The sequence below is a fragment of the Parus major genome, chromosome 12 (genome assembly GCF_001522545.3).
Source record: "Parus major isolate Abel chromosome 12, Parus_major1.1, whole genome shotgun sequence".
NCBI lineage: Eukaryota > Metazoa > Chordata > Aves > Passeriformes > Paridae > Parus > Parus major.
In genome coordinates, this window is record NC_031781.1 from 1,606,729 (window position 1) to 1,632,496 (window position 25,768).

Sequence of the window (25,768 nt, forward strand, 5' to 3'; positions counted from 1 at the left end):
AGCCCCTGCCCCCTCCATGTCAGGTTTCCCTGAGGGCTGGCAGCCCCTGCCCCCTCCATGGCGGGTTTCCCTGAGGGTCGGCAGCCCCTGCCCCCTCCATGGCGGGTTTCCCTGAGGGCCGGCAGCCCCTGCCCCCTCCATGGCGGGTTTCCCTGAGGGCCGGCAGCCCCTGCCCCCTCCATGGCGGGTTTCCCTGAGGGCCGGCATCCCCTGCCCCCTCCATGGCGGGTTTCCCTGAGGACGGCCCCAGCTCCCGCGCATGGTGGTTTCTATTGCGCGGCCCGGGCTGGATGAGGGGAGCCAAGGCGGCCATAGCGAGCACAACTTTTTATATCGCCCCCTCGTTCTGCCCTTTCCTGGCATTTTGACAGGTGTGTTTTTCTGCACCCCAGCTGGCACACAGAGACCTCCCACCCTGCCCGCATGTCCCAGCTCTGTCACACCAGCAGTGTTTTGTGTGTCACCCTAGTGCTGCCGTGAGTGGCACACTGCTGTCGTGTGCCACACTGCCACTGTGTGGAGCCTTGCACTGGCACTGTGCTGTGTGTCACGCCGGCACCGTGTGCTTCCAGACAAGGCTTGCAGACCTTGGAGTGTAAGCGGGAGGGTGTGAAAGATGGTGACAAAAGAAAGACGCCAAATGAGAGGCCGGTTTCTTCTAGACTGAAAGCCAGCTCTCTGTTACGTAATACTGTTTTCTTCTGCTTCCTCACCTGATGTCAGTCTGCCATGTGCACACTCTGCCCTTCCCTAGAGAGCGTGATGCATGGACCTCTGGAAAACTGATTAGAGCAGCACAGCATTTTAGGAACATCTGTGGAAGCCATCACGAGCCGTCTCTTTGCTGAAGACAGGTGCTGTTTTTAACCAGTGTTTGATTACAGCAGGTCTGTTGACATCCATTTTGTGCAATCCAAAAATAGCTTGGGAGTGAGGACATGCTGCCTACAGGTCCAGGGAGCCTGAGGCTATGGCTTTGCTATGTTGAGAAGGCATCTCTAGTTAGCTTTAATCTAGCTGGACTGAGTACAACAGTACCCAAATAGAAACACAGAGTTTGGAGTGGGTTCACAAACTGAGCAAGTGTCTGGGCTTCCTAAAAGGCTTCTAAAACTCGAAGCAGTCAAATCTGGCCCTAGCCTGGCTGCTGCAGTCATTTTACTGCGCCTTTACATAGGAATAAAACTTTGTGAGGGACTGAGGAGTGAGAATACTCTTCAAACCAGAACTAAATAATTCAGTTTTATTTGTAACCTGTTTGTACATGCATTTATTTATTATATACCTCTCATGTATTGCTTCAATTCCCCCAAAAAAGCGTATCTTGTAATTTCCACATGTGACTCCTGTGATGAAGGACTTGTGACTTCTTGGCCAGTTACTTTTTGTAATTGCAGAAGAAATTTCCTATTCCCCACAAATAAATTGAGTTTCAGTGCTGCCTATTTAAGTCTGACTTTCTGCTCAACACTTCCACATTAATGCTGGTTTTCAAGATGACACCTAAAGCTGTTGGAGTTGTTTTATTGATGAACCCAAATTAATGCAATATCCTTATTAACTCAATCTTTTTAATTATATGTAAGGGATTTTTTCAGTAGCTCGGCCCAGTATTTGGGATCATTCACTTTAACACCTCTTTTTATGATCAAAGTGTATTACTGAATCCCATGGGCCCTTCAGGGCTTGCTCCAGCATATCAGTTGTCAGGACATTAAAGTTGTTAATTTTATTAAGTTTCTGGGGTTTGTTCCAAATTCAACATTGCTTTGCATTAGAGTAGGAGCTGAAGAGGCAGGATGTTAGTTTTTCCATTTCATATCTTAAAGCACTAGGTATTTTTTCAGCACTTTTCCCCAGGCTAGGGCACACCTTTGATTTGCAATTCAGAGTTACTCCTGGGACAGGCGAGACTCTTAGACACTCAGGTACAGTTTTGTCTGTGCTGATTTTAATACATGGGTCCCACACAAAAGGAAAACATTTTTTTTAAATTTAAAAATCTAAAATAATCCCCTGTAAAGGTATTTTAGTTGTAAACCCAAGGCTTCTTTTCTTTGAGGAGGGTGTTTAATTTATTTTCTGCCTTTAGTTTAGTACCTTTTGAAATTGCCTCACTTTTGTTTCCCTGCTTTTCCTTCTTACAATGATGACGCACTTGAAAGGGATTCCTATTTGATAATACCCAAGGAGGGATTTGGACCGTGTTCTGTTGCTTTGGAAACCAGAAGTTACAGAACACAAGTTTGCTAGGCTTAGCATGAAACGTTTGCGGACTATAATTTTCTGCCTGCACACAGCTCAGTTTGAGGGAGTTTAGGATCTCGGGCAAACTTGTTACTGTTCTTGAGGGAGGATGGCCATCAGGGTTAGTAATTGGGGACAGCTTGCTGTGCTGTGCTTCAGTCTGTTGTAACAGGGAGCAGGGCTTAATCTGTGGGGCAGGAGCAAGCAGAGTTTATGGAGCAACAGCTCCCCTGACCAATCGCAGAGATGCTCAGTGCAGTGAAAGCATTTGTGGCACTTCCTCTGCTTTTATTTTTAATATGCTCTTCCCTCCCCCCCACATAAGGTGATGTCCTGAAGCTTTCACTCTGGCTTGTTCAGTAGAACTTGGTTAAACCAAGCATTTTCTGTTCAATCATTTAGTTGTGACCTGTATGTGCCAGGAGAAGGTTCTGTATTTTGTTTTCATTTGCTTTTCTGAAAAAGTGTGCTGCAGTGTCAGCAGTGCAGCACAGCCGAGTGAAACGTCTGAATTTCCGTGTACACGGTTTTCAAGAGAACTTAGGAGACGCTGAAGACATTTCATTGTCATTTACTGCAGTTTGCCAACATCCATTTTGATTAATGAGGCTGCAGTAGAGGGAGACTGGAGAGCTGGAGAGCTGCATCAACTGGTACTGAGCTGCATCTGTACAATCAGAAGCAGCTAAGGCTGCTGTCAGTGAGGACGCTGGGCTTGGAGTGAGGATACTGCCAAGCAGCCTGGCACCCTAAGGAATGGGCAGAGGTTGAGGAGTGAATGCAAGTCACAAAAGCTGAGGACCTGAACTCTGGCCCCACCTTCCAGGTATCTAAAACAGCTGGGGGCACTGGATAATACCATGATGGAAGAAAGGAATCTCTGATTCTCCTTTCTATTACTCTGTGTTTTGGAACAGAGGAAAAGGCAAAACAATTGGTTTGAATTCAATTCTCATTTTCTAGGCAAATTGTTAATTGTTCACCTCTCCTTCCATCTCCAGCCCTACCCTCAAGTTTGTTTGACAGTGTGGTAGCAGGCAGTGTCTGCTTTGATGAGTCCAGTACCAGCAGCTGAGTTCCAGGTAAGACACACGTGGTGTCTCTTTCAAGACAGGTTCTTAAACACAGAACCCTTAGTGCTGCTCAGTAACTTGACCTGCTGTGTCTGACAAGTTCCTGAATTTAGCCTTATGTTATTTCAGATCCTACAGTCTCCTTTGCGAGACTGAAATGGTCTCAAATGGTGCCCTACCCAAAGCCAGAACCTGAGCTACCTGCTCAGCTGCCAGGCTGGGAGGCAGGTGAGGACAGTGACCTGTAGGCACACAACAGACCACAGCACCCCTGGGGAACGAGGAGTCCCCTTTCCAAAGAATAAGCTCACTGAGAGATTGATTCCGTGTGCTGTTTCCAGTGCTTATCTGAAGAAAGGTGGAACCTTTCCTTTGTTTAATGGCCAGTGTTACATTTGTCCTTTGGTAACTTTTTCTGTTTAAGAATGTGGAGAATCAGTTGAAAGTTAGTCCTTTGCCCCTTTAATTTTGTACAAACAAGTGTGCAAATGTGGAACTGATTCATTTTTATGAATAGAATATTTGTGCATGTTTTTTTCACCTGAATGTCCATACACATTGTTTTTGTAAGGCTACAAGATTTGTGTTGTTGCATCTTGAATCGCCAATAATTTCAGGTAAAAGTAATTTATTTTTCATTGTGGTCAGTGGTAAGACAACTAGCGTGGTCTAATAATGTAAAGTGCTTGCCCCTAGAATTTCTCAACACATCTTCAAAAATCCACTCCTCAATGAACAAAACAAACCCCAAGAAACACTAACCCCCAAAGCCATAAAGGGCCCTATTTTGGTTTATTTCTGAGTGCCCCCTAAGAACAGCCCCACTGCAAGCGACTGAACATTGAGTTCTTTAGCAAGCCAGAGCACTCTTTCCCATCCTTAGATGTTCCAAAGTGTATATATATATATATGTGTTTGTGTGTGAGCTGTGCCCTTGGGTCAGATGGCTACAGACTGCACAGTACCTGAAAACCTAATTCAATTGTCTGCAGCCTTGCTCCTGCTGTAATCATCCTGGGAAGGAATTTTTGCCACTTGTGATACAGTACCTGTTCTACAGTAGTTTTCACAAATACGGTCACTCCTACCTGGCATCCAGTGTGCCAGATCTTACTTCTGTTCCCCTTTGTCTAGCAGAGGGCTGTTAGCTTGGGTTTGCACGTGGCACTTTGGTAATGGGATATAAAACATCACAGCTTTTTAAATTTTTTATCTTGGCTCTCATCTGTGCTGTTCATACATGTAAATGAAGTGCAGTCATGGTGGGGAGAAAAGGCACAGGAAGTAGGGAAGCCATGATTTGAACATCTTCTTCACAAGCTTCTCACATGAAGTTGTTTCACAGTCTCATTTTTTTTCCTAGCCCAGCTTTAGAAAAAGCTTAAATTTGAAGAAAAAAACACCCCAACATCTACAGCCTTTTTAAGAGAGATGATCTAAGTGAAAGCAGCGCTGAATTTGACATGCTGTAGTTTCTCAAAGGCAGCTGTGGAGTTTGATTTTTCTTTTAGGTTAAAAGCATGTTTTCTGCCTTGGATCCACATAGATTTTTATCTCCTAGATACCTTCTGCACACACTCCTTTTATCATCTGTGTGGTTTGCAATACCTACTTTGCATAAGCAAAGTGACTGATAAATGATGATCCATGTACATCTCAGTGCAGGTAATTGTGGATGCTTGGATGCTGCTATGTTTTCCAATTTAACTGGGAATATACCAGGTTCTAAGTATGCATGGTATGTGGTTTGTACTGACAAGAAGAAGAGGAAGAGCAAAGCATAAAAACTAAGATTATGTGATGCAGTCAGTGTTTTAAATTCTAAATAAATAAAAGGTTTTGGGGTTAACTTGGGTATTTTTTTTTCCCCACCCTGTTTCAGGTTACAGCTGTTGGAGTTACTGAGGAAAATGTCATATGGAATAGCCTCATTTATTTTGACAAAAACCAGTCTTCATGCTGTGATGGTAATGGTAGGTAGTGAAAAGAGAGCTGCCTGTTGGATTATTCAACCTGTTGGCACCTACCAAATGTGTCAACATTTTACACAAAAAAAAAAATAAATTAGACAATACCTGAGACAAAAAAGGCTTCTTATATTCTGTGTGCTAACAAATACTTGTCTGTTTATATAACCTTATTTGAGCTCTGGGGGATAAAGTAACTTTTAGAAAAGCTTCTTTTATACTGGAGTAGTGCTTTAAACTTAAAGACAGTAGTTCTTACATTGTAAAGGAGATGTAATAAAAATATCTTCTATTGAAGCAATATCTCAAGCTTCTAAATTAGTTAGAATTTCCAACCTCCCAGTCTGGAACAGGCAAACTGCATGACCACAGAGAGTGGAAAGAGCAGCTCCTCTTCCTGACAGGGTGGAATTGGCCCTTCTGTATTTGTGCTCCCAGGCTCCCTCCAAGAGTGGCATCTGCTTAAGCCCAGTCTCACAGAGTAGGGAAAATTACTCATTCCTGAAAACTCCACTGTTGGTTTGATAATCTATTTTAAAGGTTTATGTTTTTCTTGTGGTAAATTAATGAACATAACCATAGCAGAGAGCTTTGAAGAAATTGTTTCCTTTATCCAGTTTCTGAAACGATAATCTCTGTATTTGCTCATGTCCTGCTAAACTTCTCTGCTGTGATGAATCTACTACAGGAATCTTTCAAGCATGCTATGCTGGTTTGGAAGCCTTTGCACCCTGGCAGAACCAAACAACTGATGCTGGCAGGTAGCATTTTATGTATCTTGCAGTTGAATTGAAATACTTTTGGGTTTTTGTTTGTTTATTAGTTTGGGGGTTTTGTTTGTGTTTATTGTTGGGCTTTTTTTTGTGGTTTTTTTTATTTTTTTTTTTTAATTTTTTTTTTTTTATTTTGCAGCTTTATCATTTTGGAGAACAATGACATTTAATTTTCTTGACACAAAACCAATTGTGATAAAGTCACAATGCAAAATCTTTTGTCTTGGGAAAGAAGCAAAGATAAAATGGCAAAGTATACTGGTTTTAAAAAGCTTTTCTTCATATTCTTGGAAAGCAATTTGACTTCTTTCCTACTCCCCTGAACTTCCTGTTCTTCATGAATAACCTCCTAACAGGTAATGGTTGTCCTTATATCATTTCAAAATCTCTCTCTGTCTAACATGGCAGGAGGCTCAAATTCTTTTGTTCTGACCTAAGATAAAAGTCTTGGGACATGACAGTGGGAAATAAATTAATCTATTGGTAGAGGGCTATTTTGGGGTTTAATAACTACACTGGGCACTGTTATTTGAAGCTTCTGAGTTTTAACAAACCAAACAACATTCATTGGAAGAACTGTCAAGTGTGGAGACAGAACTGTCCTGAGGATGAGTGTGAGGGTGGTTAATGTCTGTCTCCTCTGGGCACTTCAGCTGGGCATTGAAATGTGTTTTGTGTTTACTCAGTGTTGTTGCCATTGGTGATTTTCTTCCTTTACTGAGGACTGGGATGTGGGAATGCCCCTGTAACAAAGCAGTGCCTCCACCTCCAGGCCTGGCAGTGCTGCAGTTGTCTTGGGCTCTGGCTTCTCCTGTGTAAATACAGCACATCAACTCCATAGCCTTGGCAGCAGCAGTAGATTTTAAGAATACAAATAAGACTGTCTCCTGCAGGCTGTCAGTGGACTTTTGTGCTCAGATGACCTTCTTGGTTTCCTTTTGCTTTTTTTTTTTTTAAACTTCTTCCTAATCTCGATTGTTAAAGGAAAAAAAAAGATACCTGTTTATTTCAATAGCATTTAATATTGCTAAATTCTAGAGAATAATTAGTAGGATTATCTGACCCATCTTCTGCAATCTGAAGTCCCTGATTTCTATCTTATTCCTCTTCTGTTTATTTTTTTTTTAAATATTATTGGATCAGAAAGTGAAAATTGTCCTGTATGAAGAGCAAAGGTGCCAGCCTTGGCCTCTCAGAAGATAATGTGTAATTTTGTTCATTTATCACAAGTACTGTAACTATTTCATACCGGGCCTCCCTCATCTAAGTTTTGGTAAGCTTATTTTATAAACAGGACCCTGAGTCAATTTTTTTTGTCCTGCCATCCACACCCGGGTGAGCAGCCACAAATAACAACCCCAGTGTCTGCCTCAAAATGTGCAAATACTGAAAATGGGCAGATCTTTTGTATGAGCAGGTTGCCAGCCTTCTTTTTGGATAAGTAATCAGAATCAAGGAGGGTTATTTCAGCTGATTATTTCACAAATAAATGGACTAGACGTTGATCCACAGAACCTTATGACTGCTGGCATGTAAGAGGCATTGCCACTCAAAACACAGAGAATATTTACAGAGGTGAATCCCTCCTACAGCAGTGGCCACAAATACTGTCTTAGTCCATTTCACAGTCCAAGCTCTCCTCTGCAGCGTGTCAAAGCTTTAAAAAGTCCCAGAAAGCCTCAGGGAGCCGCTCACTCCAGAGGCTTTCAAGGATTCTGTGGAACACCAGTTCTAGATCTGGCTCTCTGAACACAGCCAACAGCCATCGTTGCCCTGAAATCGTTTCTGAAGCCAGGTTTCAGACAGGAAAATACAGCAGTTGTTGAAATGCTGACTTTTGTGCTGGCAATAAAAGGGAAGACAGCAAAACTAAACACCTAATAGTTGCTAGTGGTGTCTCATTTCAGCTGAATTAACAGCTAATTGCAGAGATCTTAATTTGTATTTTTTTTCACACTGCCCTTTCTGACTTGCTCCTTCACCTGCATATACACAGCAGAAGCTCAGCTGAAGACTTGCTCATGCTGTAATAGTTTGATTCCTTGCCTTCATCTGATTGTCTGGGCATGGAATCTGATCTGTAAAGTTTGCTTTGCTCTCATCTCATCTTCTATAGCTCTAGGAATGTAAAGTTTGGTAATACTTGGGTTGCCAGTAAATTCTGTGACCTAGAAGTGTTTTAAAATGCAATGTGTAAGATACCGGTTTTAATGGTGAATACCGAAGTATGTGACAATGGAAGGTTGGTTGATATGTTGCCATTAGTATGTATTTTAATTAACAAATAGCTGGACAAAATAGAAATCAGTCAGTTCTCTCCTTCAGCTATAGAGAAAATGTTTAGAAGGGACCACTAAAACTCATCTAGTCCAACCCCTAATGTTTTTAAACTCTGTGGAACATATTCATTCCTGATGAATTACAACAAACTTTGAAAAATGAGTGAGAATATGTGCTTGCAAACTTGATCAGGTTTGGTTTTTTTGAAAGATAATTTATTGTTACTTCTGAAATATTCTTACAGGTTTTAGTTAAAATTCAACTTCTAAATTTTTTTTAGTGCAGAGGTATTTGAACAGATCACAAAATTCAATCTTCATTTCTTACCCACAGAAATGAATGAATATATAACCCCAAAGAAATGCATGAAAACAAACACTTTAATCTGCTATAGTTCTTAATTTATGGCCCAGCAGTTTCTTGATACAGGGTGAATATTTCCCTTTTGTAACAGGCTCAAATTAACATTTTATGCTTCTTTTCTTTAATAAATACAAATTCAACCCTGAAAATCGGGCTGATTGAGTCAGTGGTTGCTATGGAAATGTTCATTTGATACATAAAGCTGGAATTGTATGTTTGTTTCCCTGACTTGCAGCTTCTCCAAATCCTCTCCCGTTGGTAACCACTGCCTGTTGCAAGGCATCCAGAGGGATGATGTGAGTGTCCTGCTCTGGGAAAAGTGAGCCAGAGCAGCTTTGTGATTTAAATTGGAGATCTGAGCTAACTTGTATGAATCTTTGAGTGATGAGATAGGGCTCTTCTGTTGCCTCTGAGGTGGAGATGGCAGGACCTGGGGGAGATGCAGGTGGCAAATTCAGGTGGTTAATGTTTTCTAATTCAGCTTTACTTTGTACAAGATTTAGATCTACTTGTTCCAGTGTTTTTAGGACAAGGGCTATTCTTACATCTTGTGTTACGGCAAATTTATCACCCGACCATGCTAAAGCTTGTTTTATAGCAGTGCTACTACATTCTTACTCATGCTTGTTTTAACCACTGATTGTCCTCTTTTCTTTGGAGGAGATGGGGTAGGACAGGACTTATTTTGGGGTTGGAGAAGAACTGCATTTCTGGGAACACGCATGTTTTCATTTCGATGACTGGGACAGCAGGAGCTCCAATTCAGGATATATCTGAATGTTTTCTACTGGTTTTAGCCCAGCACAGATTGCTGGTCTCTTTCCAGGTCATCATTAGATGAATGATTTTTCCTCTTTTCCCTTTAAGGAAGGAGAACTGTACCTGAATTGTGGTTTCAGGTTGAGGTTTTACAGCACAAGGGAAGATCCTTGCCTCAGTAGTGAATGAAGCAAGTCCAGGTGCTTACTTATTCACTGACTACATGTCCAGTGCATGTGCTGGGGAGACAACATTTTCTAAAAATAGAGTTACATCTTTAGAATAAAAAAACCAGATGATGTAATTAGAAAAACATACCAGTGTCTTCTCACATCCACCTCCCTCAACCTTTCCACATTTAAACAAAATCAGTGTACTTCAGCCTGGGGAAGGGAAGCTTCAGGATGACTGAACTGTGGCCTTCCAGTACCTGAAGGGAACCCACTAGAAAGGTTGAGACAGATTTTTTACGAGAGCTTGGAGTTACAGGACAGGAGGAAATGGCTTCAAACTGAGAGAGAGGAGTTATAGATTAGATATTAGAAAAAAATACTGCCCTGTGAGGGTGGTGAGGCCCTGGCACAGGTTGCCCAGAGAAGCTGGGGATGGGAACACTCCATCCCTGGGAGTGCCCAAGGCCAGCCTGGACAGGATTTGGAGCAATCTGGGATAGTGGAAGGTGTCCCTGCCCATGATAAGGGGTTGCACTGGATGGTGTTTAAGGTCCTTCCTAACCCAGCCCCTTCTATGATTCTGTGTTACCTAAAAGTTAAATAATAGTTGAGATTAAAACCAAGTTGAGCTCATTTTATTTAGATGTACACTAGTCAGACTATCTCAGGCAGATAAATGAGGCTGACAGGAAAGGGGCATGTTTTAATGCAGTGTACAGCTATTTGCCATAAGCCTTCTAATATAAAATTTCCAGCTGTATTTGACTTTTGTCATTCCTGCTGAAATATGTTTGGAGGATTATCTGCTGATCTGAGTGAAGGGGAGAGGTTCAAGCGGGGATTCCTGTTCTGGGAGGGAGGCTGAAGTTTGTTTATAGGGCAACAGGCCTGTGCTGTGCACTGCTTTGGAAAACTGCTGTGTTCCAAACACGAGGAACTGAAAGGAAAAATGTGGTTGCAGAAGTTACAAGGGGTGGAAAGGAACTCGGCAGAGAAGTTCTCTTGGTGTCCTGAATGCAGGGATTAGATTAGGTGTGGGGGAAAGAAGTGTCTACACCTGTATTTAGGAACCAAGATTTTACCTTTGTGGTGAAGACAAAGGACATTCTGAACCCCCTATTTTCACTGCCATCTGGTTGTAAGGATTCTGATCCTTCTCCTATCAAAGTTTTCTCCTGCTTCATAACTATTGAGATAAAAATCCAAGGCTGTATTTTTTTGATTGTGGCTATAATGTGCTGCATCCCTATTTAATATTTAATGTATATTATTTATTAATGTCAAATCCATGCCAAACCTACTGTGAAATAGTTCTCTTTGTACAAGTCCAAATAAGCAGGAATGCCAAGTCACAGGAGGCACTTTATTGCTGAACAATTAAACATGAGTTTTTTATTAACTGGAATGTGTCCTTTGGAAAGAAGTTAGTGTCATCTTTATTTTGTGAAGCTTTTTGGATAATTGGAATGATTTTTTATTAATTGCTGTCTTAACCAACAGTGCTGGAAGTTCTTGCATTGAGTAGACTTGATAACATTGATAATGTTTGAAAAATCTAGAGCTAATCCACAGTGAAATAATTTTACAGTCCCAGAGAATGAAAAGTCTAATTCTGTTTTGTAACACTCAGTAATCCTGTTTATAGTCTGAAAAAGTAATGTGTGTCATGTAGCCTTGGAGGCTGGTACTTATCAGCTGTTATTCCTTCAGAGTATTAAAATTGGGTTCTAAGTCAGCACCTCATTAAAATACCCCTAAAGCAGCTCTTTCCAAGCTGATGGCTTCCAACTGGAAACTTAAATAAGTCTGTGATAAGGGAGTGCCAGTGGAGACATTGTGAGCAGCCCATCCATGTGCCTTGAGGTGTTTGTTTTAGTAGAAGTGCAGTAATCATGAGAAGTGTCAAAATCCACTGGAATTAAAACACTTGTTCTACTTTTATCTTGTTGAAATGGCAGATTTTCTTGATAAGAACATTTAGATACCAAATCCATGGTATAACTGAATTACAGTCACCAGCTGGCCTCCCAAGACAGTCTGTGTAACTCTGGCTGTCCTAAATACGTCCCTAAATTTGAGATTGTCATTTCCTAATAGCTAATTCTGCCTGTAGCACTCAGTGTTTACCTGCTGGCATGTCATTCATGCCCTGAAAGACAATTTTCCATGAAAATCACTCATCACAAACCAAAGCAAACAGGTTGTAGTGCACACAGCGGAAAGCACGGAAACCACTGACATGGGGTTACTGAAGATGTTCTTCTACATTACTTGTAATTGTTAAAAAGGTGCAAGTCTGAGGCACCTTGAAGCTGGAGGTGGGAGGGGTGGTCTGGGTAGGAAAACTTGGGATGGGAAGTCAGCACAGGAGGTGGAACAGTCAGGGAACACTGACCTGGTCCATGTGGGCACTTGTTGAGAGTTTGTCCTCTTGCACAATTAAATTATTTTTCCTGCTGGGAAAAATCCACTTTTCTGTGGGTCTACTAGTGGATTTTGGCCCCATTTGCTGAGACAAGGCTGACACTGGCTTCTCCAAGGAAGTGGGCAAATGAGCTCTCTCTGTCCCCACAGGAAAGGAAGCCAGGAAGAAAAAATACACCAGAACTTTTGTTGTCATCCCCAGCTCTGTGTATGGCTGCTGGATAATGTAGCAGAGTGCTGAACTCTTATTCCTTAAACCATTAAAGATGTAAGTGGTGTCATTTGGTGTAGTAAAGTTGTAGTAAAATCCTTTGCCATGTAGCTCTCTAAAGAAATAGTATTTTTTACTCACTGGTAATCTAATACTTTTTACCATCCTCTGAAGGATGGAAAAAAAATGGTTGGAATATGCTTTTGAAAATTATGAGAAACTACAGGGGAATAAAATAAGAGGTCTAAGGAGCTTTGAGAGGCTTTTCCTTCAGAGAGCTCCAGGATTTTCTGTATTGGGTGGAGGTTATGCAGCTGTTTTTATCCTAATGTTAACATATTAGGTTACAGGAATCTTTCCACTTAATTGAACAAACACAGAAGAGTATTTACGTAACTGAAGATCTGCAACTGCCAGCAGAATTAATTAGGAGAGGAATAATTAGGCAAATAGTAGTGTCCAAATGGTCCCAATAGAAAAATGTATTGCAATCCCAATAGAAATCTCATTAATGTTGTTGTTGCTGATGAGCTGTGCCTTTTGCAGTATCATAAAGGGAGGCAAATGTGGAAGGATCTCAGTGGGGTGTCAGCTTGGGTATGAGGCAGAAACAATATCAAGGTTTTAAGCTGTCTGGTCTCATTATTGTCACTTAGTCATAGCTGCAGCTCCACTATCTGCTTAAAAGCCTCCTGTGCTTGAATGAGCCACTTTAGGGTGAAACAGGTAGAGAAGAGAACATTTCAGGTTAGTATTTGGTATGGAATTGTTGCTTCATGAATGGGAAACAAGTTGTCTCTTATGCTGAGCAGATAACCCAGGAAAAAAAATGAGACAAATGGAGCTTATTGCAAGTGCTTCTGCTTGAATTTGTCAGTTTACTGCTTCAAAGAATGGAAAAGTCAACAAGCACATTATCTTAGACTTTCCACTGTACTGCCACTCATGCAGAGGAATAAAAAAAAAGGTTAATTAATGTGGTGTCATATTTACACTGGCTGTTCTAGGAAGCAGGTTCCTGGTCTGCAGTAACAAGGTCTGTCCCATGGTCAGTGAGCGAAAATACCTTAGAAATAGTCCTGCAGCAGGGAAGTTGAGCTTTCCCTACTTCCTCCTTCTTTTGTCACCTGAGAATCTTTTTTAGCTCTGTTACTAATTACTGTATTTGTGCATTTTTCAAACTTGTTTCATAAGTGCATTGGAATGGACAAAAAAGTATTGTACTGTGAGAATAGCTTTAATCAAAACAAAAGTATCAGTAAAGCAAAAACCTTTCACAAATAACCATTCAGAGATCCCATGTTGGAAAAGTGTTACTTCCACAGAAATAATCTCTTCCATGCCTCCCAGCTGTGGCCTGGGGAGGTTAAGGGAGATGTTTAATGGTCACAAATACCATCTGAGACAACACTGATAATATAAATTCTCAAAAAACTCCAGTTTCTAACCAAGTTGGAATTCTGGCTTTCTAGCTAAAGGAGCTACAGGGCCCTCCTGAATTGATCTATTAACAGGGTTTTGTTAACATTTTGATCAAACTACTAACAGCTGAGTAAATGAATTTGATTTTTAGTGATGGGTAAATTAAGCCACATCAAAAAGTTCTGAGCTGCCAATGCAGGCTGGAAAAGTAGTACTTCTCTTTGTCTCAGTGAAAGTTTGCACTAGCAGTTGTGTGCACTTTGTATTTATCTGCTCCCCTTCCCCTGTTAGCTATAGTTGCTGATGTTTTTCATTAACTTGGTTTCCTATTATGGCAGCAGCTGTGAATAAATATCAGTTAGTCTGGCCTCTTATTTATGTGCATGTCCTTAAAATGGGACTATGAAATATTCATTAATTCTAGATTCCTGGAGCCATGTTTAGACACACACATCCCCTCTTCAGTGGAGAGAGAGACACTCAAGTGAGATTTTTATGACTTTTACTGTAGACCCAATCTTTGAAAACAGGCTGCAGAGATGGAAACAATTTGTTGTCAGTCTCTGAATGTGGGCTGGAGGAGAGGCAATGCTCCATACTTTGCTGTCTGGTCCAGAACACCTGGAAATACACCTGGATTCTTATTTCTTATAATACATTGAATTTGATGCCACTTGTTACCTAATCACTTGTAGCATTAACAACAAAATCTTTCTTCTGCTGTTTCCTAAACACAACCCTTCTGTCCTTCAGCCCCGAATTGCCAGGGGGGTGACCAGAGGAGCTGTGTGAGGCAGGAGCAGCAGGCTGGTGCCTCTGGAAGGGGCTGGCAGTGCTGCCCATCCCAGAGCAGGAGTGCCACACGTTCAGCCATTCCCTCTGGAGCACCCAGCACCTGAGTCAGACACCGCAGAGGTGACAGATGTGCAGCAGCTATGGTGCCTATACAAATACCAGTAGCTGTGCAAATACTGTGCAGCTAAAGAAGGGCTGCTTATCTCTGTAGTGTTCTTGAACTAAACCATTTTAGGGGTTGTGCTGTGGGAGCGTGGCTGAGGCCAGGACTTCTGGAACTGGAGAGATTCCCTGGCATGAAGGATCTCTTCATAGTCAGCGCAGATTTGGATAATCCTAGAATGGCCTAGGTTAGAGGGGACCTTAAAGCCCATCTCATTCCCACCCTCCTGCCATGGGCAGGGACACCTTTCACTATCCCAGGCTGCTCCAAGCCCATCCAACCTGGCCTTGGGCACTTCCAGGGATCCACGGGCAGCCACAGCTTCTCTGGGCACCCTGTGCCAGGGCCTGCCCACCCTCACAGAAAGTATTTTTTCCCATTATCTAACCTAAACCTATCTTCTGTCCATCTGAAACTGTTCCTCCTTGTTCTGTCTCCCCAGGCCCTGTAATAAGTCTTTTTCTATCTTTCTGTGGGCTCATTGCAGGTACTGGAAGGCCGAAATGGACTTGGTGTGCACCTAAGACAGAGCTGGACAGAGCTGTACTGCTGAACTCTCTAGGGCGATTGGAATCCTGGAAAACTGGGAAAAGTAGAAAATAAACCTTAAGCTGGAGAAAAAAGGAGAAAACTAATTTCGTTGTGTGCTCTTTTTTTCTTTCACCAGAAAGGAAATGGTTCCTGAAGCATTCAAACATTTGCTCTGCCTAAATTTTAACTCTTTTTTCCAGGACATTTTTTTCTGATATCCAAAAATATTTTTTCAAAGTAGAATCCAGGCTAATGCAAGGAGAGGAACTGTAGATTATTGAATAACGAGGCAGTCAAAATAATGGCCACAATGTGAGTCTGATTCAGAAATAAACAGGCATTAGAAAGTTAGTGCTGGAGAGCACTTCTCAATACCTCAGGAAAGTTAAACAGCTCAGGTCTCAGTGTAACTTCCCTCTGTTGTGTCTCAGCTGATGAGCATCCTCTTACTGAGTGTATGTCCTGCCCTGCCTTTTTCACCACTAAATCAGAGGCAGAAGATCAGGTTCAGGTTGTAAAGCCATTTCTATTGTAAACCTCTCAGGCACTGGCTTTCATGTCCTCACAAAACCACAGAAGGGAAAAAAACAGAAAAAGAAAAAAGAAAAATAAACCAAAAGCAAAAGAACAACACAGTGCAGAGTCTAATGACTGAAAAATCAAAAATGGAAAAAGGACTGAAGATGTGAAAGTAGAAAACACAGAGTTACTTAGGGCAGAGGGATGAAGGCAGGTGTTCAAAGGGTAGCACTGCTCAGCAGTAACAGGAGTTATTTCTAGAAAAAACACCCTCCAAACATTAACAGATCTGGTCACACTGGTGTGAGGGCAGAGGCAGCGAGTCAGGAGGTGAAATGGTGTCTAGCACTGAGCATTGTGTATTGGGAGACAGGGATTGCTGGCAGGAATGTCTGTGGTAGGATTTTCATTCCACTGGAGCAGCAAGAGCAGCCTTTTCTAAGCCCTGGTGCTGCTCTGCCCAGTGTCAGGGCTCCTGGCCCCACATCTGTAACTGAGCTTCACTGGGGTCATATCTACAGGGCTTAAATGGCTGGAGTTGACCTCAGAGGTCCTTCCCAACTTCAGGGACTGAGCCTGCAATGCAGAGCCCCTTTGGGACCTGTCAGACTCTTCCAAAACACGTGGTCTTTATGTATCTCACAAAATGCCATCCTGAGCATGGCTTTGGCAAACTCAGGGACACTGTGCAGGCTCCCCCGGCCCTCTTTTACATCCCTTCACAGTTTACACAAGTTAAACAAATTAGGGAGCAAACCCATCATGACTTGGAAATGTGCCTATGCCTGTGGCAGTGAGGATTGCTGGGGAGCACTGCTGGCTCGCCGTGTCCCCCCCAGCCATAAATAAATATTTATTATTTTATAATAAATAAAGGGTGCTGGCTGCTAAAGAGGGGTGCTGGGAGCCACCCTGGGGCTACTGAGGGGACCCCTGAGGGGGCCAGGCTGGGGCAGGAAGCTTCACTACAGCCTGGATTTGCTTCTCCTTCAAAGTTGCTGACAGCCAAACTCCTCCTCCTTCTGATCAGAAGCCAATTTTTTTTTTTCCTATGCGAACGTAACTGTTTCTTGCTCGTGCTTAGATTTTAAGCTAAGTAGATTTTAAAGCTGTATTTTAAATTAAGTTAAAGCACTGTGGGTATTTTTCCCTTTTTTTCCCAGTAGAGGCTGGGTGATGTGGGTCAGCATGGAGGGCACAAAGCTGCAGCTCCTGGGGGAGCAAATCGTCCCTTCCCACTCCTCAGCTCAGCCGGGTCCTGGTGCCTCCCTGCCGTCTGTGCCATCTCCTTTTAGTGTCTCTTAAAACTCCTCAAAACAGCACCCAGCGGGTCGGGAAACTCTGATCCAGCACAGAAAAAGCAGGTCACCCCTCAGGAGCAGGTGCAGAGCCCATTTGTAAAACGAGAGGTTGTGTTGGTGTTTTGTTTGTGCCACAGACGGGTTGTTTCCAGAGGCATTCCGAGCTGAAAGTGAGCACTAACACTGCTGCGGTCCGTGCTGTGAGGGGCCAGGGATGCGCTCTGTGTGCAGATGGATAAATCCTGCCCCCGGCAAATACAGCTCCACTCTGCCTGCAGCTCTGGGCACCCTCAAACCGGGGAAGTGCCGGCCACGGCTTCTGCCCTGCTCTGCCCCTCTTTCCCAATCTGCTGTGCATCCCAGGGACATTTCACAGAGGTTCTATTTTGATGTGTGAAACATTTAGCTTGTCTTGGGTTTGGCCGCTTTATTTATCGAGGCAAAGCAGAGCAGTAGTTTAGAGATAAACAGAATTCGAGATTGCTCCAGAAATTGATTGGCCTGGATCTCTTCTGTAATGCTAATATTACTAGATAGGCCATTGTCAGCTGTTAAAAATACACAAACCTATTATCAAGGAAGAAACTCGTTTGTGCAAGGATTTTGGTCTAAAGAAGTTTTTCAGAGAAGCTGAAAGTGCTTAAATGTAGAACCCTAACTTTTTTTCCTTTCCTGCTATACGACTTCACAACTAAGCTTTTACTTTTGTTAGGTTTTTGTATTTCCTGAATGTGGAAGCAATACAAAATATGCTGAAGTAGAACCTGAGAGTTGGGAATGTAATGTAAGTATGGATTTATTTCTAAAAAGAAAAAAAGAAGTCTGGCAGCAGTGAGTTGTACGTTCTTTGAGAAAGCAGAGCTCTGCACTGGTTTCACAGCCTTGGAGAGTTCACAGGCTGTGGCTGACAGACACAGGGACAAGGTCTCACCTCCTGGTCAAAAGCAGCCCAAAGCCCAGGAATTTTGGAGGACTCCAGCAGAGGCTGGAGAGCTGCAGGAATACAGGGCCAGGCTCTGTCCTGACAAGTGCAGACACAGCTCCTGTTGCCTTTGGCTCGCTGTGGCAGAGCTGAACGAGGTCCAAAGTGTTGGTGTGAGCACCAGTGCAGACCTGCCTTGCTGCAAGACAGTGCTAAGGCTTTTCTGGCCTAAGGAACTGATGGGAAACGGGTGACAGTTAAGCAGCTTTAGAATAGTTCCATATTTTTGATAATTGCTAAACGTTTCTAGTTTTTCCTGTATGAAATATCAGGTGTGTTAAATCACAAAACAGCAGAACACAGTGGGGGCTTTAATTTAGACTAGTTCAGAGAAAGTAGTGCACACACAGACCATGCTCCTTGCCCTGGGAAGAGAGGTGGGGACAGGTTGCATCAGTTGGCCTAATCAGGGATGAGCCACATTTGTGATGACAGATCAATAAACTAATGGGAACATTTAGCATAACAATGTGCATGTTGGGGGATATGAGGGGACAAATGGTAGGAAGCAGATGTGTGTTTTCCTACTGGAGTAAGACACAAGCAGGAAGGAACCCTGCTCTCACCAATAATGGATTTGTGCTTAAGCTTGGCTGGCTTGTGATTATTTTTGATCCTCACTTCCCAAACAGTGGGAAGGGAAAGCTCTTTCTTGTTCTGATGATCACCCTCTTACAGTCCCACTGAGAGAAGGGTTTAGTGTGTAGAACTGTAAGGAGAACAAGACAATGAGAGATGTGGAGGAAAGGGGAGAAATGGGATCTTTAGAAATTGAAGGGAAAGGAGAAGGCTGGAGCAGGAGGATGCTAAAGCAAATGGAGTAATGTGAACACAAGAAAATATTTCCAGAAAACAGAGATATGAAGAATCCCTTCTGATAGCTGGTGAGAAGGCTTGCTTCAGCTTTTTAAGGCTGGATTTCTGCCCCTACAATGGCACACATTTATGCAGTTATCCCTCAAAAGAGTCCTGAAAGGGGGACAATTTTACTTCTAAGCTTCCTCTTCAAGTGTACCCCAAAATAATCAATGAGTATAAAATCAGTACTAAAAGGAAATCTGATTTTGTCAGTGTCCAGCTTTGTTTTTTTTTTTGTAATGAATAGAATTTTGATTGACACTCCGAATCCTGGCCTAGAAGGGGATCATCAGAACACAGCAACACTTGCATTGTCTGAGTGGCAAAGGTAGAGTAAATCTATGGCTCTATTACTTTTCCAAGCCCTTTAGGACCAACTTTCCTCATGTAAGTGTTAGCAAAGAAATAATCCATGCATGCTTATTGCTTCTTTCATGCTTGTGTGATTTTAATGATAATTAAATAGTACATGTCTGAGATCCAAAGGCAAGCCAGAGTCAAGTGTGCCTGACTCATTTCTCCTCTCTGAACAAAAAAGAGAAACATCAAACCCCTGTGTGAGGCTGTCTGATGTTCTGGAAGGCTCCTAGATTTACCTTGCTTTCTCATGTAGATATCCTTAAGTAAATACCTGATACTTGCTGAATTTTGTAGTAATTGGTTACAGGAGGGGAAAAAATGTGTTCTCTTGTGCACAGAGAGAATTTCTTGATGGTCTGAAATGTGCAACTTGGTTTTTCTAATCTGCAAAATGCATTGAAGCAGGTCTGGAAATATGATTTGCCTTTTCTCACAACATGGGTCAACTAAATAGGGATGCAGGAAAACTGATGTAAGCATCATAAAAGAATTTCATTTAGTTTAACATTTCCTTGGTATTTTTGAGACCTGCTCAGAATGTTTCTTTACTCCCGTATGTAGTGTCCCTGTATACATGCAGCTGCTCTGGTGCTGAGTGCTGGTGTAGATGGATCAGGACTAAATAATGAAATAATCCATGGCAAAAACAGGTTTCAGTAGGGATGGCACCTTCTTGTGTGTGCTCATAAAGCTGAATACTGGAAGTACTTTAACACAAACTACAGGATTATAACACTTGTGCAAATGTTTTGAAATATGTGTTATTATTTTTCATTTCTAGCTTTGTCTCGGGGATTATGCTGTTTCATGTGTCCTTTCTTCTGTCCCTTATATTAATTTGTGGAGCCAAATGTAGAGATCTCACAGGCAGGACACACCAGTAGTTTCTGTTCTGTACAGAGAAATACACAGACTGATGCTGCATTAAAGAATTCAATATGAGCTCAACCTGTGCATCAAAGAACCCACATAAGAGAGCCCCAGATTCACCTCTGAGTTAAAGTTTCTCTTCTCTGTCAGTTTTCAGACAGTCATCAGAGAGGGATGAACTCATGATGCTGAACTGTGATAAAGACAAGGAAAATAATTCAGTCAGCAACCAGGCACAAGCCTGGAAAGCAGGTTTCAGTGGCTGCTGCTTCCAGGGGTGAATTTTAGCTGCAACTCTGGTCAGCCCTGAATTCCTTCCAGCAGCTGAGGCTGGGGTGATGTGACCCTAGGACTGTAGTGTGACAGGGAAGTGTTGCTCTCCCTTCCCCATTCCCCCTCTGGCTTCTCAAATCATTATAAACAGGTTTTCTCTCTATATTGGGTATTGATAAGGACTACCTGAGGTTGTGATGTTACTTTCCTTCCTGCTTTTTTTCCCATTGGGAAGCAGGTACTTCCTGTTTGTTTACAAACTGCTGGATCACTTCCACAGTCTTACATGGTAAATCCAACTGGGCACCTACATTCAGTTAATCATAAGTTCTTCACCTGGCAAGCATGCAACATTTGAAATATTCCTTTCTTCCTGATGCTGAACCAAAATTCTGTTTAGAATTGCATTTAGTTGCATTTTCGTCAGAGACATCTTGTTGGAAGCTCTTTTTTTTAAAAAAGGGAAGCATTTATTAATTGCAATTGATCTATGGTAAAAATAATTTACCAATCAATTAACTTTTTTGGTTGTAATGAAGTTATTTCAGTTTTAAAAGATGGCCTTCCTAGGAACAAGACAAGTTCAGGTACAAATAACCTGTAATTTTACAAGACAAAACACAAAGATTGCATTTGTAGATAATGAATTTTTAGATAGCATCAGTGACTCAGAGAGAAACTGATTAGAAAGTCTGCAAGAGGACATGCAACCCTTGCAACAGTCCTGTGTGGATCCCAGGGCTGATCAGTGTGAGCAAGAGATGATTATGCCAGAAGCCTTCAGTTCAGAGAAGAGACAGCTTGGAATGCAGGAGAGGCTATAAAACCATTGGTGAGGTGAGATAAAGACTGGCTGTTCAGCAGCTCCTCTAACACAAGAACTCTGCAGGGATTGCACAAGCCTGAGGAGTCAGCACATGTATCCAGGGTGAACTTGGGGAGCTTATTCCCAAAGGGTATCAAAGTCCCCTTGTTTTGAGGGAATGAAGTGTTACAGGGAATAGAAATGCTGAGGACACAGCTGATTTTGAGCATGGTTTTGTTGGTTTTGCTGTGCAGGAAGACTGCTGGGCATTTGAACCGGAGTAAACACAGTGAGACTTCAAGTAGGTGCCACATAGCTGGGCTGTGATCATCCATCTTCCTGTTCCTCTGACAGATTCCATGATCAAGGGTGGGCACTGTGGACAGGCCGAGGGTGACAAGGATGATTTCACTGTGCCTGGCAGGGGAACAGCAAAATCTTTCACTGATCTGCTGAATGGCCTCAACTGACAGCTCTGCTCCATTCAAAGTTGGGCTGAGGATCCTGTGGCAACCAGTTGTGTAAACACAGGAGGCAAAGAATGTTCTCTGTGGTTCCCAAGGTGGGAAGGGGCACACCTCGCTGGAGATGGCACAAGGGGCACTCAGGGAGCAGGCCTGGGGTTGGAAGCAGCACACTTTGTCTGCAGGATTCCTGCTTTGGGGCTGATAAGGACAGGAACTGCACAACAGAGTTTATTTATGGAGGGAAAAGGGGTGGAGCAAGATAAATGGGAACTGCTGGCCTGGACAAGTGTCTGTGGTAGCAGCCAGGAGGAAACTCTCTACTTTGCCCCGTTCTGGCAGCAGCAGCACCACTGCCCTGACTCACTTGTGAGGATCGATGACTGGTACATTTTTTACCCCTGACTTCACTCTTGCAGGAACCCTGGAAGTTCTGCTAATCAGAATTAGCACATTTCCTTGATATTCTGTGGCCTTCAACACTTACTGAAGCAAAGATCATTGACTCAGTTTCCAGCTGGACCAGGCTCTCGAGGGATACTGGTAGGACAGAGCTTCTCTAGCATTTCCCTGGTTGAGTCTCCTCACCCTGACTGAAGTGCTCAGGCATGCCAGAAGGAAGCTCTTTTTATTTTCTTGGCAGAAGTTGCTGGTTTATATTTAAAAAGAACTATTCTAGAGCTTGGAATTTTAATTATTTTGAATCAACTTTTGATTAAATTGTTGCTATTAAATAAAGGATTCATCATCTGGAAAAGCCCTTTAACTGGCTGGGAATAACTGCTAGACTGTGTTTATTTATTTCAGTTTCAACGTGCTGCTGTTAGAATTTGGTTTCTTTTCGTGAAGAAACACAGGGAGGAGGGGCACATAAATCAAAATTTCATTCTGAACTAATTGCCTTGCTCTGAATTGCATAAAACATTTGATCTTTTTTCACTATAAAATTTCAGGATAGAAGGATCATTAACATTAAAGATAATATGAAATGCGAAAGTGTTTGTTGAACAGGAGATGAAAGCTTCTCTTCATATGATGCTTTGCTTTTCTTGTTTCACAGCTAAAACTGGCCTGTTGTGGCTGGGTGTGATGTAGCAGCACTACAGCCAGGAGTGGTGGTGAGCTGCTCCCAGTTTGATTGAAGCTGTTTTTTTTTTTCTGGATGGTGAAAAAGGGTATTCTCGCCCAGCAAAAATAAATTACACCTAACATGAATTTTATTAGCCATCAGTTTTTGCTTGGAAAAGAATAGAAGAGCTAAGAAAAAGTAATCAGAGACATTTGAATGTAATTGGAACATATGACAACAAAATGGTCACTCCTATTACAGCAGACAGTTAAAATATATATATATTTTTCTTGCCCCGTGTTGAACTGAACATCCTCAGATCCATGGCAAATGCACAGCTGGAATGGAGGGGTGACAGGCTGACCATTTTCATCCAGTCATGGTTATTTTTCTTCTAGGAATGTGGCTTAAGACCTTTCAGGAACTGTGCAGCATGTCTGTTCCTCAGCAAAAGCAGCATTTCTGCCGTGCTGGAGACTTCAAACAACCCCCCAAACTGCTAATGCACCTGCTCAGCAGTGTGCTGAAATGGCAGCAATGAATAATAAATGCTCTGCCTCCTTCATAACATTAGCAAACCCTTCTTTTCTCTGGGAAGGTACAGAATCCTAAGTCATCCTGTGCCCAGACTGGCCATAAAAATACCTTTCACAGGTTACAACAGAACCCTTTGTGTTGTAACAAAGGCCTTAATTTTTCTTCCTGTTTGCTTTGGACTTCCCAGTCGTTTGGCTTTATTTATAAGTGACTTCCAGCTGTACCCCTAACAAAAATTCACTGATGTAAAGACTTGATATATATAAGGTTATGGTAATCACATTTGCTTAAATTTGTAAAGCTCAGCTGTTTGAGAAGTGTGTCTATAAAGGGAAAATCCTAGGAATGTATAAAACTTGTTTTTGTAAAGTTTGAGTTGAGGAAGTTTGTTGGCCACTGGGCTGATAAGTGATCTTCTGGAGCAACAGCTTTTGGTTTCTTTTCCCAGCCTAGATGTTGAGGCCCTTGGTTATATTTTTAATTTCAGCTTTGTTAAGTGTTTGTTGAGTGTTTTTTGTGGCTGCACTCATTACAAGGCAGATACTTTCCAAACATTCAGGAAATTCCTAATTCGAGTGAGAAAGGAAGGAAACAGGGGAAAAAAAATTACAATTAAGCCAGATCTAAGTAACACAGGTAACATAGCAAGGAAAGGTCTGTAAGAGAATTCCCTCTGGGAGGGGAGCAAGGCTGGTGCCTGGCTGTACTTCCAGGGCTTCAACATGAATGGATCATTCATGGCAAATCTGTGGTGGAGAGAGCACAGGGCTCCCTTCCCCAGTGGAAAATCTCTGTAATTCTGTCAGGCACTGTGTGACCTGTAATTATGGCCCTGTGCTCTTTTATTAACTTATACTCCTGCTTTACTTTTATTAATTTACACTTCTGCTTTACTTTGCTTGTGTCCAAGCACATCCATATTATGATGCAAATTCACCAGCAGCATGAAGGCCAAGTTCCAAGTGAGTGTTCCTAAGGGAGTTTTTGTCATACCTGTTGAAATCACGAGTCAGGGAAAAAAAAAAAAAACATGCATTCAAACCATTAATTTAACATGTTAGCACAGATCTGGATTCATTAATAAAATACAATCTTGCTGATGACCAAACTGATGCAAGCTTAGGTTTCATTTACCTGTGTGAGAGGTTTATTTCTCCCTGTGCCTCTCCTGGAACTTCCCATGGAGTAAAATTCCCAGAATAAGCATGGCTCTAATGCAACCCTACATCAAACAAACTGAAGTTTGTATGTATAGATCACTTGGCTATTAAAAAAAAAAAATAAACTTGATGTTGGTCTTAACATGTTCAGCAGCTTTGTTTCTTAAGAAGGTGAATAAAATAGTGTCTTTGGACATTTCCTTTCATAGGATTGGAACTGAGGTACTATAAAGTTTGAATATTTTGTCTTAAAATACCGTTTCTTTTGTAAGGATAACAGTTAACTCCCATCTCTGTGTCTGTAATTGCAAGAAACATTCCACAGAACCTCAGGTTTGGGTTGGAAGGGTACTTAAAGATCATCCAGTTCAAATCCCCTGCCACAGGCAGGGACAACTCTATGTGCAAGTCAACATCACACCTTCCATTTGTCCTTCTGGCACACTCCGATTTCACCGTGTCTGCACGTGGGGGAAAGCACAAGGCCCGTGTCAGCGAGCCGAGGGAGCAGGAGATCCAGATATGGTCCTGCATCTCCTGTTTCAGACCTGTTAAAATAATGTCCCTCTCTTCTCCCCTGGCAGCAAGTTCCAGAAATGTTACCTGTTGTAGTTTTTAACCGTTTGTAGCTAGAATTGATTCCCTTTTCAGGGATGAATTCACAAATTTATGAATTGTTCCCTTTTCAGGGAAGTGGTGACTTTAATGTTGATCACATCTGCTCCCTGCATTCAACTTAATCCTAACTGGCTCTGGCGAAGTTGTTTCAGCCCTTTAAATCTCTTTCTAGACATTTCTCCCTCTGCTGTAGTTGGTAAAAGAGGAATAAACCTGCTGTCAGGAGCACGGGGCAGCCGTGGACGCTGCTCCCGGGGGTGCGGGCAGGAGCTCCGGCCAAAGCGCCCTCAGCATTCCCCGGCGAGGGAGGGTCAATAAAGACCTGCAGGGCCGATCAATGGCTTTGGTGTTTCCCTTCGCCGCTGTGCCCGAGCCGAGCCGGGGGGGCCGGGCAGGGCTCGCACCCCGGAGCTGCTGAGGTTCGCGTTGTTATCGCTCCCCGGCTCCTGCCGCTCCCTCCGTGTCCGTGTGTCAAGGGCCGCTTCCTTGGCCGCTCGCCGCGATAATTAAACGACTTTGCCGTCGTAAACCAGAATCGGGGCGAGTGCCAGAGAGGCGTGAAACTTCTCCGCCGTGACTTTGGCCGTCACCGCCCCCCTGCCCGGTCACTCCCCGTCCCCTCCCTCCCTCCCGGTCTCTCCACTGCCCCCGACGGTGGCTTTGGCTGTCCCTGCGGTCCCCCCTCTCCCTCCCAAAACCCAAAAAGCGCGACCCACTTTGATCTCGCCTTCTGAAAAGTTCACTTTATTTACAAGGGGGGCGCCGGGGGTT

The 25,768-nt window shown here is 42.7% G+C and overlaps 1 long non-coding RNA gene across 1 annotated transcript; it reads left to right on the plus strand.

The window, feature by feature from the left end:
• The first annotated feature begins 240 nt into the window (after positions 1-240).
• LOC117245081 lies at positions 241-15,271 on the plus strand. The gene is made up of 5 exons (XR_004499279.1): positions 241-3,329; positions 5,203-5,293; positions 5,976-6,048; positions 6,200-6,416; positions 15,138-15,271. It is a non-coding gene; the product is annotated as an uncharacterized LOC117245081 (long non-coding RNA).
• Positions 15,272-25,768: the final 10,497 nt, after the last annotated feature.